Below are 19868 nucleotides of genomic sequence, written 5' to 3' on the forward strand. Positions count from 1 at the left end.
GGTATTAGTTAGTTATCAGCTTGGCTTAGCTTAGCATAAAAGCTAAAGAAAACAGCTAACCTGGCTCTGTTGAAAGTATCACTGACATGTCTTCAAAGAGACATGATAACAATTCATATCACTCACTAAGTTATAATTGTAGTCAGTTTCTTCAAACCTGCATTATTAATTACTATAAATCTAAACTGTGTAACATAAGGGGTCCCTGACAACGCTTTAATCACAAGAATTATCACCACACCTTCTAAGCCTTTGTGTTTTAGCACTCCCCCCTTGTGCTTTTGCCACAGCTGCTGTCATTAAACCTTGTAGGCATAGTTTTTGAAGATAAAAAGCTCCATTAAAACCACATATGTCTCAGTACCTGCCCAGCACCAAACAGCAGACAAAGTTAGCACCTATCAAAAGAACAAAGTCAAGCATCTAGCATGTTAAGGACCCAGATGGTGGAGACGAAACCAGACAAATCTGAAATAAGAGTGAATATTCAACCACCAGCATATCTTGCCAGAAACTCAACTCCAAAAGAACAATCACGCTGCTCCTTGTTTGCAGGATGTGAGAGAAGGTTATTTTTTTTAACAATAGCAACTTCTTAAGCTCATAGCTTTCGGTTATGTGACCGGCGCGGAGAGCTGGAGGGCAGCTTGCCAGCCAAACACTGGATAGAACTGTAGCACATGCCTGTCAACTTTTCTTCTTCTTCCTTTTTTTAAAAAGCCATAAATATTTAGATCTCCTTTTAAGTGAACAAAAAATAAAAATATGTGAAGAAACTGCCAGTTTTGAGCACTTGGGATTCCAATACTGCATCCAAGCACAGTATTCCAATCACTATGCCCTGCCAGACCCCCATCTTTCCCAAACTTTGATGTAGCTTGTGGAGAATCCCTTTCTTTATGATGCTACCAGGATGAAAATGTACAAAACTGCAGAGAGATTAGAAGTGCAGGGCGAAAAAAGTCTTCATCTTTAAAGTAACGGTAGCGCTAATTAGCCGACACTGGCTAGCTTAAAAAAGTTTATTTTATCAATTCAAATGGCCCAAAACTGACAACCTAAGTAGGTGTGGAGACAGAAACATTCATAGGATGTTGTCTCTCTTCTTTTACGGCAGGATTACAAGGACGTTTACATGCTGTAGTAATTTACTTATAAATGTGAACGAACTGAGTGGCTGTCTCCTAATGGTAGCCTCAGTTTCCTTTTCTTAGCTGACTGGCTGGTGTGGTCTTCTGCTGCTGTAGCTCATCTACTTCAAGATATGTGTTGTGCATTCAGAGATGCTCTTCTGCATACCTTGGCTGTAACAAGTGGTCATTGAAGTTACTGTTACCTTCCTATCAGGTTAATGCATTCAACACCTTCTCCTCTGACCTCTGGCAGCAAAAAAGGCATTGTTGCCCAGAGAACGGCTGCTCACTGGATAATTCCTCCCTATTCGATTTGAACTTGCGATATCTACATTATCAAGCAATTGAACAATATGGCGAGTTGAGGTAAGTGTACATGGATATGTATACTAAGATATATATTAAGTTTCAGTAAGAAAAAAAGGTTCAGCCACGGTCCAGCCTGCAAACAATGCAAACATTACACTACTATAAAATCCAGGGTACTATAATAGCACGCTATCTGATAGTCCTAACTGATAGAGTTATTTGAGTGTGTCATACACAGAGATCCAAGGGAAAGAGCAGACCGACAATTATAATGACAAAATCTGTGGTCTTCTACCAGCATTAATCTGCTTTGAATGCCCAGCTACAAATCTTTTTGCCTTCAATGAAAAGTCCAGGAGATTTTTAGCACCTACCAGAGAGCCAGAAAGCAATAAGTTGAGGAGGGTCATTAAATCGTAGGGCTCTACTTAAACCCACTACTTTACTTAATTTGAAATTATTTCAAATCTTATTTATGTATATATATTTTTTTAATGATTAAGTAGTGGATTTTCTGGTTACTGCGAGAATCTTGAATACAAAAGGGTCACTAATTGCCTCACTTCACTAATGCCAGCATATTTTTTAAAAGCTACAAAATTTCTATTCCGTCCTCTACATGCTGGTGTTCGGTTAGCTTATTGTTTTTTACTTCCAGGAAAGAGTACTGCAGAAAAAAAACAACACATCTACGATACTAGAAAGATACAAGTTTGCTTGTGAAAGCAAAAAATCAGTTACTGGATTAAAAAGCCTGAATAATGAAGAGGAAATACACATTGAGGAGCCTGAAGTAAGCCTTCAGCAGACATCCACTGCATCTCTGGCCTCGTAACTCCTTATTTTCAACACAATAAATGTCCTGCTTATATGTCCAGTCTCCTGAGCCAAGACAAAAGCAGCTCATTGATAACAGCTCAATAAGTGGGTATGGGGCTCTCCTAAGGGCTTTGAGGAATTTGCAGTCAATATGTGATGATAATGGGTTGCACATGGCCTTTTTTAAAACTGTGGTGATATTGCAGTAGCTTGAATTTAGATGCAAACTTTTACAACTCTGCTGAAACCACCAAAAATGCAACTGTAGCACAAATATATATATATTTATGCGTTTGTGTTTTTTTTTTAAATATACCAACCATAATCCTGATATAAAAGAAAAATCTGTTTTGTCTGTATAACAGAGTTATTATTGTTCTCAGTAAATTAATCTTTTACGAGTATTTTGTTTTTTAAAATGAGAGGCTAAAATGAAGACGGTTCCATCCACATCACAAAAATCCGTTCCATTACTCTCACAGTAAAGACTTCCCTTTGTTCTCGGAGCCACAAATTATTTCCCCGTTGCTTCAGAAAGCGACTCCTTTACTTGGCTTCAAAACCAAAGGACAGGGGCAGGAGGGGTGGGAGGAGGGGGGTAGCAGAGGACAGAAGGAGAAGAAAGGAGATACACAGAGAAAAAGAGAGCGAATGAGGCAATGGGAAAGGGAGGGCAGCGGGAAAGGAGCCAGGGAGACAAGGCAGGAAAATGCAGAGAAGGGTGTCAGTCATGTGTTTGTATGTGTTTGGGGCTAATAATGAGGAGGGCACGGGACAGAACAACAACACCGCTCCGTCTACTAACTCAAATCTCGATATTCACCATCTCTGGCTGCTAATACGCCTCCTTTCTTTGATATTTGTTTTCCCTTTTAAAGTCATTGATGTTATTAGTTTTCAAAACCTGGCTTAGAGGCTTATTGATAGGCCGCGCAGATGGAAATATTAATGGCCTCGGAATCGCTGATGAGAAAGAACAATAATTCTTGTCTGCTGCCCGTAAAGCTGCGGCACGTCTACAGCGCAAACCACGCCAAGAGGGAGTTTCTGTGTTTTTCCTGCATCGAGACGCTCTCTGCGCTGCAGTTTTGGCCACTGTGTGTTTTCAGTTTTGTCCTCAATAATAAATAAAAACCCAGCTTTCTTGCGAAACACTTAATCGGGCAGTATGGAATCAGCGAGAGCAGTAAAAGGAGCATACTGTCACGGCTTTAATGTGTCTCTCTCTGTGTTCGGTGAGGGGGGGGGGGGGGGGGGGGGGGGGGTAGCCTCTCTGATGTGCCACAGCTGAAATTGGCAGGCTATCAGTCACAACCCTGTAACACAATGTACAGCATTTCTAAACAGTATAAAGAGAAATGACAGCCAAGAAGGCAGAGAGACAGACTGAGAGAGGAGGAGAGGGATGGAGACAGTGCAAAACAGAGAGTGAGAGTGAGAGAAAAGCCATTTTTAGAAACCTGATGTGTAAGTCTAAATGTTTTCTTTACAACTGGGTCAGAACAGCACATTATTCTAGACTCACTGAACAAGCATTTGCCGTTTGATGCGCTCAGATCCAGCTCTAGGTGCCGCAGGTTAAATCTCACGTCAGAATAGCAGAAACTCCACGGCTGTGGGCTTCAAATGTTACCAGACTGCACCTGAATTAAAGCAAAAGTTGGCAAAATGTTTGGTGGGAAGGGAGGTGGGGGGGGGCAAATGAGAACCGGTGTTAATCAGGCCTATTGATTAGAGCCTGTGTGAGTCTGGGAGGAGCTGGGAGAGGGTGGCTGTGTGCATATGCACAGGGGTATTACCAGCACTTATTCTTTAAGCCTGTGGGACAAAGCAGCCTCTGAGCGAGGTGATTAAAAGGCCCAAGCTATTGAGCTCCTCCAATCAATACCCTCCTATGCTATTGGACAGAGCGGGAGGCCGCTTCCTAAGCAACATAGAAACACACGCACACACATGCTAACATGCTTTCACCTTCACAACCCCGTATTTTTCTTCTGTTTGCCCCAAATCTTAAACCAGCTTCATTAAGTGTTGGGGCAAAGGAGAACAAATCCCCATTGGCCTCCTGTAAGGCTTTCTTGACCATACCACATTGGAAAGGGACTTGCCATTTTCATCATGTGCAATGGCCAATTAAACAAATCTAATACAGAGCAGAAGACGGGGTGTGGGATAAAAGTGGGAGCTTTTCATTTAAATGGATAAGGTTAATGAGTTATTTGTATGGTTGACGTATCCTGATGGTTTAAAAGGTTAGGCGCATCTACACAGCTGCCCTTTGGAGTGATCTCCTCCGTTTCACGCTCCCTCAAGCAGTGGTAATGAGAGGTCACTGTGCACCACGAGGGCCCTGGGAGCTAGCAGCCCAGCCAGACAACACATAGCCACCGACATATTACTATTTCCTCCAAAATAAACAGGCCTCGAAGAGAGGAACAGGTCATTTCAGCCCTTTCTCTTAACCTGCCTCTCCCTCTCTCTCGCTCTCTCTTTCTCTTTCAATATCCTGACAAGTGGTCTGCTCTCAGCTCGCCGTGACCAGAGAACACTCCTCTCTCTTGTTTTTTCGGAACATCCACTTTCATATTTTCAATAACTGCAGAATCCTATTTTTTGTTTCCTAATGGAGCCCCTCTCCTTTTTCCACCCATCTCTAAATTCCATTTCACAGAACTGGCCCGCCTTCTTTACGTTCACTGCCATAACAAGATCAGCAAGGCTTTTGGTTTTATTTTGGTTTTTGGGGCGTTTTTTCGAGTCTCATCAACACCTCGGGTAATCCGGTCAAAAATATCTGCACTGCTGACACATAATCAGTTATGCTAAACATAACTCAATCACAGCGTGATTATTAAAGAGCACACAGCAAACACTTACAGCATCACTCCCACCAGCCTTAATGGCCTCGCTGCAGCCCTGGCCGCGGCGGCTGCTGAGAATCACGAGAAAAGGCCTGGCTTTGCTTAATTCAGAGCTATTGATTTGGTAATTATTTCATAAGCCGCTATGTCCAAATACTCACAGGCACCGAAAAGCCCATATCACAGGCGACCAGGCAGCCTGGGGTGTGTTGCTGTCAGGTTTGCCAGTGTGAGGCGGTGGGTTCTGCTTAAGACAGAGTATTGGACAAACACAAACAAACGAGGCAGCGGCCACTGTGACTCAGTGCTCTAATGAACCAGCGTATTGACTTGCTGGCTTTCTCTTTCTCTCTGCCTGCATGTCTTTCTCTTCCTCGCACACACTCTGCCTCGCTCGCGCTCTCTCCCTCTGTCTGCTATGTTTGTATGGATCCCAGCTGCCACTCGGAATACCAATTACTGTAGGTCCAAGATGGGGGGAAGAGTGAATGAGAGAGAGAAAGAGGGACTGTATGAAAAGGAGAGAGAGAGAGGGAGAGAAAAATGAAGTAAGGAAAGAAAGAGGAGAAGCCATGCAGAGGGAAAATAGCGTGCACGCTGGCAGGTGATGCAGGATGCTCGTTCCCCCCTCCCTCCACTTGGTCACCAGGAGAAACACCCTGGTGTTGTAGCTGATGGCGAGGAGAAAAAAAAGGGAGGGGGGTCCTCATTCCCGATGCAGTGGCACCTCACGAGGAGGGAAAATCAAAAAGCATCTTCATGTGAGACACTTACATCCCTGATGCTCCCTGACACTCCTGCAGCTGACACACAAGGAAGGGAAATCAAAGGGGACCTTTCTGTGGTCTACCACAAATAGGTGCAGCTCCTGCACACGGAGGAAGGGAGGGGTGTCACATTCCCCCCGCGAATTCCTGGGACAAAGCTAGGGTGCTGCATCTCCCATTACCAGATATTTGTGTTAGATAAAGGGATTTAGACCAAGGGGAGCTGTTGGGTCCAGTGACACTCCTTCCCGCGCTCCCTTTTCTCGTCTCTTTTCCAACTGCCGCAACAATTCTCATGACAACCATAATGAGCATGCTCACATTCAGCACGATACCACTAATTTGAGAAATTTCCAGCACAAAGACATAATTAGACAAACTAATTAGACGAAGACTTCGCTGCACAGAGATCCTCCACAGTTCAACTCATCCGCCTACCTGCCGATGACTAAAATAGGAAGCAGCCGTCAAGCCCATCCATGCTCATTCCCCTCAGTTAGTGCAGTGAGATGTTTGTGAGATGGCGCACAAGGGAAAATAACATGATCTCTCCCAAGGGCTGCAGACGCTTCTCAGCAGCAGCAGCAGCAGCACAGCAATGTCTTTGTTGTGGCTTTAGTGTCAAATAGGACTAACAGGTCTTACCCAGCCACAGATTGTCTTCCTATTTATATCTGAGGCAGCAACACTGTCTATATGCTGTGAAAGAAGCTGCGCAGTCCTACACCTATATGCCACTGTGCAAGACATATTAATAAATCACAGTGAGCCACTCACATGTGCCACGAACGCTTAAAAATACACAGTGCTCCGCTTGAGGTGTTCATAGTGAGCTATAGGTGAAGTGGTGGGTTTTCTAATGAAGAATATGACAAGAGTACTTAGAGAGAGTTGGAGAGGCGAGGGAGGTAGAAAGGTAATTGATTTTAAAAGTGATGGGAAAACCCACAGGTCTCAGGAGGGAGCAGAAAACCATCTCAACGGATCCAGAAGCCCCAGCTGCCTCCAAGAATAATGGAATTAATTCTTAGTCTCACTTAAATACATTTTATAATGGGAACTTAAATTAACATTTGGTAAGGCCCCCAGAGATGGAGTCAAAGTGTAAATTGTTACCATTTTTTTTTTTTTTTTGCTTTTCTCTCAACAATGGAGCCCTTGTCCTCTGAATACGCTTTCCTTGTAGGCACTCGGTAAATAACTGTGCTCGCCCGTTATCGTTTTGTGCAGCACGCGATGAAAAAAAAACATAACTAATTTTATTACTACATGACCGATTCATGCATATACGACAGAAAAACAAACAAACTTCCGTGCCCACATAGAGGTCAGGGGCCAAGACTAAGCATGTGCACATGTGCGCATGCGTGCATGTACACATTCATATTTTGAATGCTTGGCACACTGTCACTGCATTCACCGTGGAGTCTGAATAGTGGTGGGTTGATTTGTAAGCGCACAAGAGAGAAACACAGACGGTGTGTTACACTGTTTGTTACTCCTAATCTTCAGTCGGGTCAGTAAGTCCAGGTAGACTCACGGTACACTGGTATTAAGAGTCAGCACAGAGGGCTTCTGAAAGAACGGGCAGCCCCTAAAAAGCAATATTTATATATCTACACACACACATATACAGCTCTGTGCCTCTATAACTACAGAGGACATTATATCGACTACAGTTCAGTTGCTGGAGACTTACTTTAACCTTACAAACCCCCTATCCTTAAAACAGCTCTTCACCTTAAAGTACTGGACCTGCCTTGTCCCCATAAGGAAGACAAGTCCCCATTTTAATGACGGTGTAAACAGATCTAGGTCCCCACAACATGAGTAATAACCACCCACTCATACGCACACGAACGCTGAGCACGTAGCACATACAGTACAGCATGCACAATGCACACGAAGAACCCGCATCTCCAGAAGCCTCATCACTCGAGCCAAAACACCGCAGCAGCATACATCTTTGATAGCGGCTTTTAAACCTATTAGATCATATGGCTATAAAGTATGCATACAGACTGTACACCGGCTCTCCCGTGACAAAGAGTTTCTCTCAGTGGACTTACCCGCATAAATAAACCATAAGCAAATCCCAAATATTGCACACAAAAGGCAAAAAGGAAAAAACGTGCACTCATGCAAGTGCATAGACACACTCACGCCTCAAAGGGAGATCTCAGAGGAGCAGGTAATACACAAAGTTATTTGAATATAAAAGGGAGATACCTGGTCTTGTGATGTTCCCGAAGTATTTAGCCGAAAGTGACAGAAACAGAACGATGACAGGAGCAACAAAAATGTGTTTTCACTGGAAGTAATAACAGCGATGAGGGCCAAGCATGTCCTTGACATCACTGGTAGCATCTTATTAAATGTAATTTTTCCACTTCACTTCCCCACTAGTGACTACACTTACATCTGTAGCCCCCCCCCCTCAAAAAGCTGTATTCTTGTATCACACAATAATGACTGTTCCTTCCACTGACTTGTAAAAAACAAAGCAATCCTCATACATTTTGAGTTTAATTTTGCCTTAAACAAGCCGCAACCACCGATTTTCTTTGTCGTTATTTACCGACTCCCCCCTTTTGTGCCACTAACGCACCAATTTACCCTTAAATTATTAAAAGAAAAGCAGCAGATCTGCTCAATTAAGACGACTATCTCGAAGCAGGATTTTTCTTTCTTTTCTTTTAATAATTTCTGCTTAAAAATGTCTTAAACAGATCTCAAATTAGTTGCAGATTATTTTCCTAACAATCAAGAAAATGATTGACTCACTAATTACTTGAGCCCAAGTCCAAAGCCACCAAACAGCAACTTTAATTAAATTACACGCTCTACAATGAGCTAAAGAACAATTTTAATCAGTGTATATGATATAAAAAGAAAAGACAGAGTAAACAGCACAGGCATTCGGTGCCCGCCTTCTGGCTGGTTCTGGTGCTTGTTGCGATGGACAAATTTCAGTGATTATTCATACAAAAGCACAACCAATCATAATGAAAATACAAAATGCAAAGAGATGCATAAACGGAACAAATAAATGCGGCACTTTATTCAAAATCGCAGCTAAATACCTGCATGGAAAACCTGGATATTATTCATTGAAATGCAGCAATGCTGAATTTGAACCAATATTACAAAGAATCTCTGAGGCTTTGTGTGACTAAATGATGAATTAGCCCTTTTATCAGAAGCGGCTACACTGAGGTGCATATTTGACTCCTCGTGGAGAGCATTTTACTGGCTCAACTGTGATATATGCGGGTCGTATTCTGTCAGTGTTGCTGAGTGATGACTTGGGGAAATGGGTTAGAAGAGCACCGAGAGATAGTGAGTTGAAAAATGTCTATTTGCGCATGACAGAGCTTCGGTACGTCACCCAGTGCTGCTGTCAGGGGTGAGCCCAGAATAAATGTGAAGCTGACATCCTGGCCCTTCAAGTATCTTTACGCTACAATTAGCTGCTTGTTTATGACAGCAGAGACTGGGTCACTGTCATGATGGAAAATATACAGTAAGTGTGAGTGTGCGAGAGACAAAAGGAGTCCCGAAGCAGAAGAAAACCCAGAACCAGGAGACTGAGAAATCTTACTGGGCCTTGCTAGAGCTAAAGCACACACACACTGATAAACAGGCGAGTATACACACAGCTGTTCATCCTAGAAGTCAAAGTACACACTTCATACACTCTCCTGCGATGCATCTGAAATGAGAAGTCCTAATTATTATTTCCATTGTGTCCCACTCCTGTGACAAGGACCACTAGCTGTGAATGATTATAATTATTACCCGTAGTAGAATAGCAGTCATGCTGTTGTATCATCAGCAACATCATCCAACAGATCAGGGTCAGATCCAACTTGAAATTCATGTATGCAACGCAATTCACATCCTCTGTGTTAAGATATTCAAAAACATTTCTCATTTGACTTCTGCTCAGAAGCAGTATGCATGGATTATGTTTTGCCTCTGGCGCGCTATGGTAAATGAAAAGTAAAGCGCCATCCGTCAGCTGACTGCATCTGACAGAAAGACCGTTGCATCTGCTCCACAGACCTTTTTTTTTTTTCTCGCTTCTTCCCATCATGCTCGCCTGCATCAACCACAACTTATGATTAAAAATAGCCATTTGATTCAATTACCTCTAATGTTTGATTAGGGCACAAATGCCGCAGTCTCCACAAACAGCAGCACAATTAAACTGAAGTGAATTGCAGCAGATCTTTGAGCGAACGCTGGCCACGCCATAAATTTTAAATACTCGACTTGGGGAGCGAAAAGAAGAGAAAGAAAAAAAAGAAGAAGAAGATTTACAGCAAAATATGGCCTGTCTCTTATTTGTACATAAATTCACAACATCGTTTAGAGTAGCAAACAAGTCTGTCTTGAATGGCTGGTAATTATGTACAGCAGCAAATAAAGCGTGGTTTTCTTTTCTGAGGCGCTGGTGGCTTGTTAAGTGGTGAACAGACAAAACAGCATTTAGAAAATGAAAGGTGGAGGGAAACATCCAGGGCACAGCGAGCTTCTCTCCCATTAGAAACAACACTGTCTGTCTCGCGACCGTTTGTTTGTTCCAACTGGCTGTACTGGAAAGACGTGCCCCGAACCCCCACCACCAACACTAACTACGTCTTTCTTGTTGTTTCTGTCCCCTCTCCCTCCGTCTGTCCATCCAGCCCTTCCTCTAATCTTCCCACCATGTCCGTCCCCCATCTCCTAGGCAGCTCCTCTGTTTTGTTTTGGGTTGTTTTTTTGTTTGTTTTTTGCATCCTACCTAATGTTTTGGTCCCTTTTTTTCACTTTATCAGTCCTTCTTTTTTCAACCCGCCCACATCCACTCATTTTCAACCACCAAATCAAAAATAAGGCTAACAAATGTGGCCTATTATCCAGTATTCGGGACACTGACAGTACGTGTCCATGAATGTAGAGCTCCAAATGGCTCAAATATGAGGAATCTAGTTAAAAAAAAAAAAACATGTTCGAATTAGACCAGGGGCACTGCAGACAAGAGGAATCTATTACTGTTATTATATAACAAAAAACTGAGCTGTTATTGCCACTGTGTGCACCATTACAAAGGAAACAATGCATAGGAGCACATTGTGTGAAACCAATTAAAATCCAACCCTGTCATATACCTTCCTCTCTTTCCAGTCACGTTGTGAATATGCCATTTTTACACCATTCATAACGGCGCACCTGTGTCCACTGCGTTAGATCTCCGCCTCTTTCAGTATCCTTCTCAAATTTTCCAGCATCGCATCTCACTATCTGTTTCAAGAATCCCACGAGCTGAAAATGCAAGGGGGCCCGGGAGAGTGTGTGAGCAGAACAGGGGAAATTTCACATTATCTGTCTATCTGCAATATAAGAGTGTGATGTGGAAGCAGGAAATGAGCTATGAACGTCAAGCCTGCATGCTCATGGTCCCAGTGGCCACCAGCCTACATATTGAGATCAAGTAGGCAATGTGGAAAGTGGTTTAATAGACCCCAGTTTAATTGGACTTTTATTTGTTAATGGCTGAAATCCTGATGCATTACTTTAATTATCTTGGCAGAACTAATTCATGAACACGTAGGAAAAGAAAAAAAATGTGGCCGGACTTGGCATTTAAATAGCATCGAAACACTCCCTCCCTCCCTCGCTCTCTCTCTTTCTTTTTAAAGCTCCTATCCTCAAAGTACTCTGCTTTTGCTTTCCATGGGATTCTCTCTGATACGACTTGTAAGGCATGTGATGGTTTAAACCCTCAGTGTGCTTTAACCAGCCAGCTGTCGTGAATGAGTCCACAGAAAGAGGAGAGGAGAGCACTGAGGCCATTTTTCTCATCTTTTTTAAAAGCGCTGGGGCCCACCCAGATCCTATACGTGAGCATGGCCGTGTTTGCTCTGCCCTCCGAGTGCAGAGTAGGTTTGGCTGCTGCCATGGAAGGGAAAGAGGAGGGGAGGGGTGGGCTCACTTCTACACTTACTAAGCCCACTCACACATGAACTGCTCCGTCAATGCTGAAGAGCAGCCAATGAAAAGGTGAGTTCCTTAATGTCCTTCTGATTGCGTCGTTTCTAGTTCATTACATGACGGCACTGTAACAGTTTTCGCCTCACACTGACACTTGAGTTCTTTAAAACGGGGCGTTCTTTAAAGCAGTTTAGCACAGTTTGACTTTCAGCTACAGGGGAAAATGTTTCCCTCTCTCAGCCAGTGCATGTGTACAGTATTTGTGCATTTCATGGTGTGTTTGTGTGCGTGCTGCAGATTGCATTGGAGTATGTTTACGTCTGTGCGCACGCAAGTAGTATGCGAAAACAAATGTGCGTCTTCCCTGGAACGGCTCCTGTCTGGGTGGGGGGGGGGAGCAGAGCTGGCGGTGAAAGAGCTCAGCAGCGCCTCAGTCCCTCAGGACAGACTGCAGCTCTCTCCTCGCGGCCATGAAAAGCAATCAGAGCTCAGCTTTCTCTCCTGGACTTACCTCTGCCTTTAATTACAGAACTCAGCAGCAGCAGCACAGAGGAAGACTGCCTCCGCTGGGCCACAGCCAGCCCGTCACAACCCCAGCACAGGGCTGCAGTCGAGACAGCAGGCCTCAGCATACAGTGGCCTGACATAAGCACAGTGTGCTTAAACATGCAGTCGGCCCCGGTGAGCTCAGCGTGCTTCTGCACAGACCGAGACTCGGCTAAGGTGCTTCTATACTGAAAACCACAGCGCTCCAAGCATAAAACACAGCAGGGTTCCATACGAGCTAGGAATGGCCTTTCTGTATGCCTAATGAGATGTTCTCACCTGTGCTCTAGCAGGATAATGCAACATAAGCGACTGGGGAATTACGGAAAAATAATCAATAACACAAATAAATGTTTGCTGCTCGGTACACACATGCACACACTGTCAACCAGAAGCATGACCCTGAGATATGAAGAATGCGAGCACTTGTAGGGAAAAGGATTACTGATGAGGAGCCATTCATTGTGTGTAATTGAGATTCTTTCCCATTCAAGAGACATGAGAGTAGAGGCCCAACATGTGCCTTTAGGCTGAGCAGAGGAGAAGCCACGGTGCACACATGGACAGGGGAAGATAAGAGACTATGTACACAAGCTGCTGGTTTTATTGCTGCAACATAACGCTCGGATAGCATTTTAAACACATTTTCAGAAAACCTGCCAGTGCCGTCCTCGCTGCCGTGGAACCATGCCACGGTGCTGAAATGTGTCATTGGGCTCAATTTCTCACCCAATTTCAACCGAACGGAAAATGGCACTTTGGTGACAGCAATGAGGCTGACCAGAAGGAAATGTGAGTGGCAAATGCCGTAAAAGACGAATCTCCACGGCGCACTCGGTGGCACGCCGCCGAACTAAGGCACGGCTGTTATGATAGCTATCATCATTTCCGTATCTATGATCCTCAAACAAGGCCCTCTCCCCCTCCACACGTCACATAGCCTCGGGTCCAATGGCGCACTGTGCCGTCACACGTGATAATGACACCCACATCAACGTGTCAACTCAATTTGGCCCTCTTATAGGCTCTCTTTGACTCAATCAATGCATGGCCTTCCATCTGGGTTCCACTCCTGTCCTCACATTAGAGGAGTGGGGATGGACAGACATTTTACTAACAGCTCACTAAACCTGCCCCCACTCCCCACCCTTGGACATCTGCAGTTTAACATCACATATTACATATTTTCCTTAACCTAATAATCCAACAGTGTTCTCAGAACGTGCAGCAAAGTCAAAAGCACCCTGTCAAGTAGGCTACAAAGGCTTCAAACACAAATCAAAAACCAAGTCATGTCGGGTCAATAACTGTGAGCTGAACAGATCATTAACTGTGGCGATAAATTTGCCAAGTTTTTCTTCTTCTTCTTCTTTTTTAATTTGAAAATCCCATCTTACAAGGCATTCCAATAAATATCAGGCAAGGCACATTTCTAGCTCGTTAAAATTTAATCCAATTAAATCCCTATTTAAAACAAAGTTACACCTCCACAACAACCAAGCACAGAGGCTGTTATCTTGGGCTGCAGCTCATTATTTCTCAGAGCAGCTCGTCTGGCTGACAGTGTGGTAGACTGGGACATCCAGTAAACATCTGTCATGAAGCATCCTTACAGGGGAGCACAGACACAGTAAGCTACTGATCCAGTGACCCGACAGTGCAGGCATTCACACATGCCTTGGTGCACCTGCGTGTGAGCCTCTGCTATCGTCATGTTTAGGCCAATTTTAAGGATTTGTGCTTATAAACCGTTTATGAATCATTTATTCGCCATCACAGTGGAGGGGCCTAGAGAGATGATGTGTTATCCCATTAGGTTTCAATAGCTCATTCATGAATCATTCATCAGTTTGGACTATAGATTATTCCCCCTTTATTCATTTCTTATTCATTTTGGGCTAGTGTACTGCTCGGGATGCATTACGTTGCTTCAAAATGACGTCCACAGGCCAGTGTTTGCCTTCAAAACATGCAAACAGTGCAAGGTAACTGGCATCAACGCGAACAACCACACGTGGCATCTGTATTTGGATTGAATTTGTGAGCCTTAAGCGAATAGATCGGAGCTTGTGCTTTAAGTAAGTGGGGGTATTTTTTTTCGCAGGGAGAAGGTAATCGATGGAGCAGAGACGAATGAATGTAGGCTACGACAGCTGTCCCAAGGAGGTAGGGCTGCTACTACACCGCATGCATGGTGTGAGTTCCCCCTTTGAATAAAATGTCCGATCAGACCAAATCAAGAAGGCAGGGATATAAATCAGTGTGTGTGTGTGTGTGTGTGTGTGTGTATAAATCAGGCTGTCCTGTGCATACCAAATAGAGCTCGCTCTCTATTCAAATACACACGGCACGCTGAATAGCAGCATAATAGCGTTTTCTCTGCCTACCTCCAGAGCGTGTGCGCCCAAACTGCGTTTTTTCCCCCGTCGCAATGGGATCCTTCTCAGCTGCCCTGGACAGTATCAGAGATGCGTCTTTCCCCCGAAAGGCAAACACTTCCCCTGCATGTCCCCCAACCCTCCCTCCCCTGCCGCCACCACCAGCACCACCACCACCAGCAGCAGCAGCAGCCCGGGCCTCCAGTAATAGCAGGTGGACGCGCCTCTCAATGATGGAGACAGCGCGACTCTCCTCTCCCCCGCCGCTCCATTTTCAATTACGGAAGAATTCGTATTCCAGGAAACGCGCTATAGGGCAGCCAGCATGTCCTAATATCGCCGCTTTTCTCGGGACCAACAGGGACCGTCGCCTCTCAAACTCCCGATTCGTGGCGCCCCCTCGCCTGTTATCTACCTTTTACGAGATGCTTGATGTTGCCATTGTCACGGTGTATTTTTTTTTTCGCCTTCCTTTTTTTTCTTTTTTTTTTCAGCTGAACCTCTACCCCTCCTTGCGACGCGCAGTCTCGTAGGCGCGCACTTTACTTGCTCCCCCTCCGATTCTTCTTGGTCCGACCTATGAGCGCGCACAGCCAGCCGACGCAGGGCCACGCACTGCTTTGACGGACGCGCTGAGCAAATCAGGTATAGCCCACTCCAAATAGGACTGTATCATAACAGGGCAACTGCAATGACATGAATAATGAATAGGCTACTCATGTTTGCTGTGCTGTGTGATAGGCCCACTCACAATGCGTACCGGACTGGAAGCGATATTTGGGGAGACTTGAGCGTCTCTCCCTCTCTCTCTCTCTCTCTCTCTCTCTGTCTCGCTCTCTCAGTATGAATTTGATTAGCAAGACTCAATAAACCATTACTTTAAAAAAAAACGTGTTTTGCATGTACATGATTATTTTTGTGTTATTAACGTCTATTCAAGAGGGGACAATGTTTTTTGAGTATTTTTATGGATTTAAGATCATATGTTAGAGTAATTTTGTCATCGGGTGGACAGGTGGATGTAAAACAAAAAAAATCCTATATATATGTGTGTGTGTGTGTGTGTGTGTGTGTGTGTGTGTGTGTGTGTGTGTATAAGGTATAATCATTAGGCTAGATGTCACTGTCCAATTTTCAGCTTATGTTCACAAATAAATGTTTTATTTAATTATTTCCCTGAATACTGATCGATTGTCAAACTGAAAACATAAAATGTTATTTTAAAAAGTGGCAACAGCCTGATTTCATTTTTCAGAGGCCAAAGTGCATCCTTCACATGTGACAGGGTAGACAGGCATCATTAACTCACCACATTTGTAAGTGGCACTGATTTGGGAGTGGTTTTCTGCGTGTCTTACACAGTTGTATTTGATTGCGTTTCTACTGTAGTCTACTTCTGCTCCACACTGTCACTTTTTTTCTTTTGGTAAGGGACCTGTTTAGTGCATGTGTGTTACACCGTCCAGGCTTAGATTATTATTAGAAATCAACACTTCCATAATAGATATTTCTTTTGAGGGTCTGTGAGCTGCACAGTTAAGATCCACCTAAACACTTGTTCACATTTTCTCATTCCTGTGTTTCTTTGTGCAGGCCAGGGCGTACAACATGCTTCAGGCTGAAGGCGGGTGATTGCACAGGGTGGAAGATGTAGGAGGATGACTGCCAAACCCTATGCAAGTTGTCAGCATGCTAAATAGGTTAGATGACCCACAGTACTGCTGACTCTAGTCTTGGCCTTTGGGTTCTGACAGTTTTACAGGTGGGACAAAGGACTCACCCTTCCCCGCTTTAACTTTATATTCAGTTGTATACTGCAGACAGATCTGTTGAATCTTCAATTGTAGTGTTTGCCTAATAAAATAGAATAAAATTCTCCCTGGAGGTGGTCTTTTTGCACATAGCAGTGACTGTCGGTCAGATCTAGAATCTGTGTGTTTCACATCCGCCTCTCTAAAATTAGAGTTTGCTATTGCTAATGACAAAGACTTCCATCAGATGTGCACAACAAGGAAAGGCAGCAAAAAGCAAATGTTCAACATTTTTGCACAACGGACTGAAACATGAAGTGTCAGCTGTCAGTTTGTAAAACAGTTAGTCATTAAATTAATTGGTTGGTATAATGACAATTATGGTTTCATACTGTTTAATGAATAACAAATACTAAACATTTCTTCTTTCAACCCCTGAAATATGATGATTTGACGATAGTCTGAAAAATAAAGGGTCTGATTTTGAGAACTTCTGGTGGATATTTTTATTTGTTTTATAACATTTTACAAACAAAACGTCTCCAATTGATTCATTTTTCACTTGCTTAAAAATGTCTTTCCCATCGTATTTAACATGGTTAAACTTGAATAATCAGGTTATAACTAAAAGGTATTCTGTCAGCCAAATAAAGCGATTACTGTTTATCTAAACTGGGTCACAGTTTTACATACAGTGGATTATTATGGACATTTGTTTTTGGTCTATATCTTTTGACGTATTTCAACTACTTTACTAAGTCCTGATGTACTAAACAGAGGACGTCCTGGCCTTTCCAAAGATATCTCACATGCTTGGGTGTCCTCTTTTAGCTCCAAAGAGGCAGGAAATTACAAAACAGTTAAACTGAAAAATGTTTTTTCTTCAGTTCTCAGGAGGTTGTTGTATTCAGTCTATAGCTATTTGTTGCCTATATATAGTCATCATGACCATGAATGTCATGGTCATTTTGGAATTTTAATGATTTCTTTGAACTGTTCTTTTTACAGAGTGGAATAATTGTAGAGCGTATATCATTAATAACTTTAACAAACATGAATTGGGTGCACAAGACTTTTAATATATTTGAAATTTTCTCTCATCCATCTAATCCATAGTCCATACGTTCACTAATGTTTGATTAAATGTCCCTTAGCAAGTTTTACCTGAACCACACACTTTTAGAATCCATCAACAAGCTTCCGGCGTAATTCTGACAGGATATTTGACGACTCTCCTTGGTAGAATTTGTAGAGTTCATTTAAATCGGTTACTTTCCTGGCTCACACCCAGCTTTTAAGCATAGTCCACAAATTCTAAATAGGGCTGAGGTCAAGGTTTTGGGAGGGTCATTCCAGAAGCTAATTGTTAGCCTGCTTTATCCACTCCAAAACCAGCTTTAATTCATTTTGGATCATTTTCCTGTTGGAACAGACTGTGTCCAAATTATCATCTTGCTAGCTGTTTGTTTGAAAAAATTGAGTAATCTTGAGATAGCCCTCTGTTGGGTCTCCGCTTGCAGGCCCTGCTGGTTCAGAGACTTATCACCCATGAACAAAGCAAGACAAACAGCTTAACCGGTTTTTAACTTGCGGCGCAAGAGAAGCCGATCGGATCAGGATCTTGGAACTGAACGCTCCTCCACCTTTTCCCAGCCAACTTCGACCCCCAGTCTTCCCTGCAGCCTTTTATTCTGTGAATACACAAGCATAGGTGAGGCCATAAATGGCAAGAAGTAAACATCCTTACTAAATAAGGGCACAGAACCTTTAGATGAGATGTGCCTGCAGTTAAACACTATAACTAATTGCCTCCCCCACATCCTACATATGGAGGGGAGGAACAGAAGAATATCTGAACATGCAGTTTAAGACAAGGTTTACAAATTTAAGTACAATAATGTCAACTATTACCAAAATCAACCTAACACCCTCCTTTTATTGTTTTATCCACTGTTTACAATGTACCAGTACCACTGGCAGGAAAACAGCCCCAGAGCATGATGCTACCACCACCGTGTCTGACATTTAGTGCAGTCTTCTTAGATTTTTAAGCCACGTCAACCTTTCATATACAGGCTATAAACACTGTTTTGTTTTGTTTTTTTCAAATAAGCATAAGAATACATAGTATTCAACTTACAATCTCCAAAGAAATTTCAGTTCCAGTGGTATGTCTCAGTTTTTCCGTATTAGTCAGTCTGCTGTAATTACAAAGAAATGCTACTGTCATAACTCAACAGATCATGCTAGCATAGCACTCAACAAGCTAACTTGGTTGTGGAATGGCAGGCTTTGGATAATCATCTTTACATTTGGAGAAGATGAAATCTGTATCCATATTAAACAAGACGCAACACTGCTGTTCAGGTTGTTATTAAAAATTACACCCTGATAGCTTAGATTTAAATGCTGATTCTTGTCCTATGGCACGATGTCTGTCTGCAAACAGCTGTACACTAAACAGTTTATTTCCTCTTGTGTGATCAATTTGTAATGTCTCCAATATAATTCGTCCAGTCACATTATTACTGAAGTCACACACAAGGACAGATTGGTATTCTTAAATATTTGATATTACTCTTAGATCCATCCTCATAACCATGTCTATCTATAACCCTTTGAAACGCGTTCAAAGAGAGCGCACACAAACACACGCGCTGCAAATTACCTTTGAAATAGATAGCATTTATTTGATTACCTATGTTTTCACTGTAGAAGTAAAGTACAAGCGCTGATGATCTCCATAGTGACTCCATAGTAACAGAAATTATATCCATACTTCTTAAAATACCTTTTCAACTGCATACATCAGTACAGATGTGTTTTAAGAAAGAGACAAATTAACTTACAGCTTCTCTCAGTGCAGTAAGTTATTAAGTAAACTCAAAGCTGCCAGGAGAGAAACGTTTTCATTCCTCTATAATTAGAGTTTCTTTGTGTCTTTACAGTAAACAGAGGTAATAAATACTGCCATAGTGGAATTAATGTGAAAAATGTGCTCAGCTGTAAAGACTCATGTTGAAACTTACATTTTGCTCGTACAGCTAACAAATACACCTGAAAACAGCTGTATTAGGTTGGTGGTCAACTGCTCATTAACATAGATTTCTAATCAGCCAATCACATTGAAGCAACTCAGAGCATTTACACATGTAGACATCAACAAGATGACCTACTGAAGTTTAAAGGTAGCATCAGAATTGGGAGGAAAGGAGATTTAAGTGACTTTGAACATGGCATTGTTGTTGGTATGAGATGGGCTGGTTCGAGTATTTCAGAACCTGATGATCTACTTTGATTTTCCCACATAACCATCTCTAGGGTTTGC

General features: G+C 42.9%; 1 protein-coding gene and 1 long non-coding RNA gene across 4 annotated transcripts in view; one reads left to right on the forward strand and one right to left on the reverse strand.

The window, feature by feature from the left end:
- The window catches only part of nexmifb (neurite extension and migration factor b), a 53953-nt gene extending 39035 nt beyond the window's left edge, over positions 1–14918 (reverse strand). For 2 of the 3 annotated variants that reach the window (XR_005693818.1, XM_040015404.1), the window contains exon 1: positions 14799–14918. The gene's annotated coding sequence lies outside the window, so the exon portion shown is untranslated. The remainder of the gene's footprint in view (positions 1–14798) is intronic. The other variant, XM_040015405.1, reaches the window with a different exon arrangement.
- On the forward strand, positions 12132–19384 carry LOC120723737. Its single transcript, XR_005693819.1, has 3 exons — positions 12132–12546; positions 14516–14577; positions 16383–19384. It is a non-coding gene; the product is annotated as an uncharacterized LOC120723737 (long non-coding RNA).
- Positions 19385–19868: the final 484 nt, after the last annotated feature.

Source organism: Simochromis diagramma, unplaced genomic scaffold (assembly GCF_900408965.1).
Source record: "Simochromis diagramma unplaced genomic scaffold, fSimDia1.1 OVJJ01000685.1, whole genome shotgun sequence".
In the NCBI taxonomy this organism is placed as follows: domain Eukaryota; kingdom Metazoa; phylum Chordata; class Actinopteri; order Cichliformes; family Cichlidae; genus Simochromis; species Simochromis diagramma.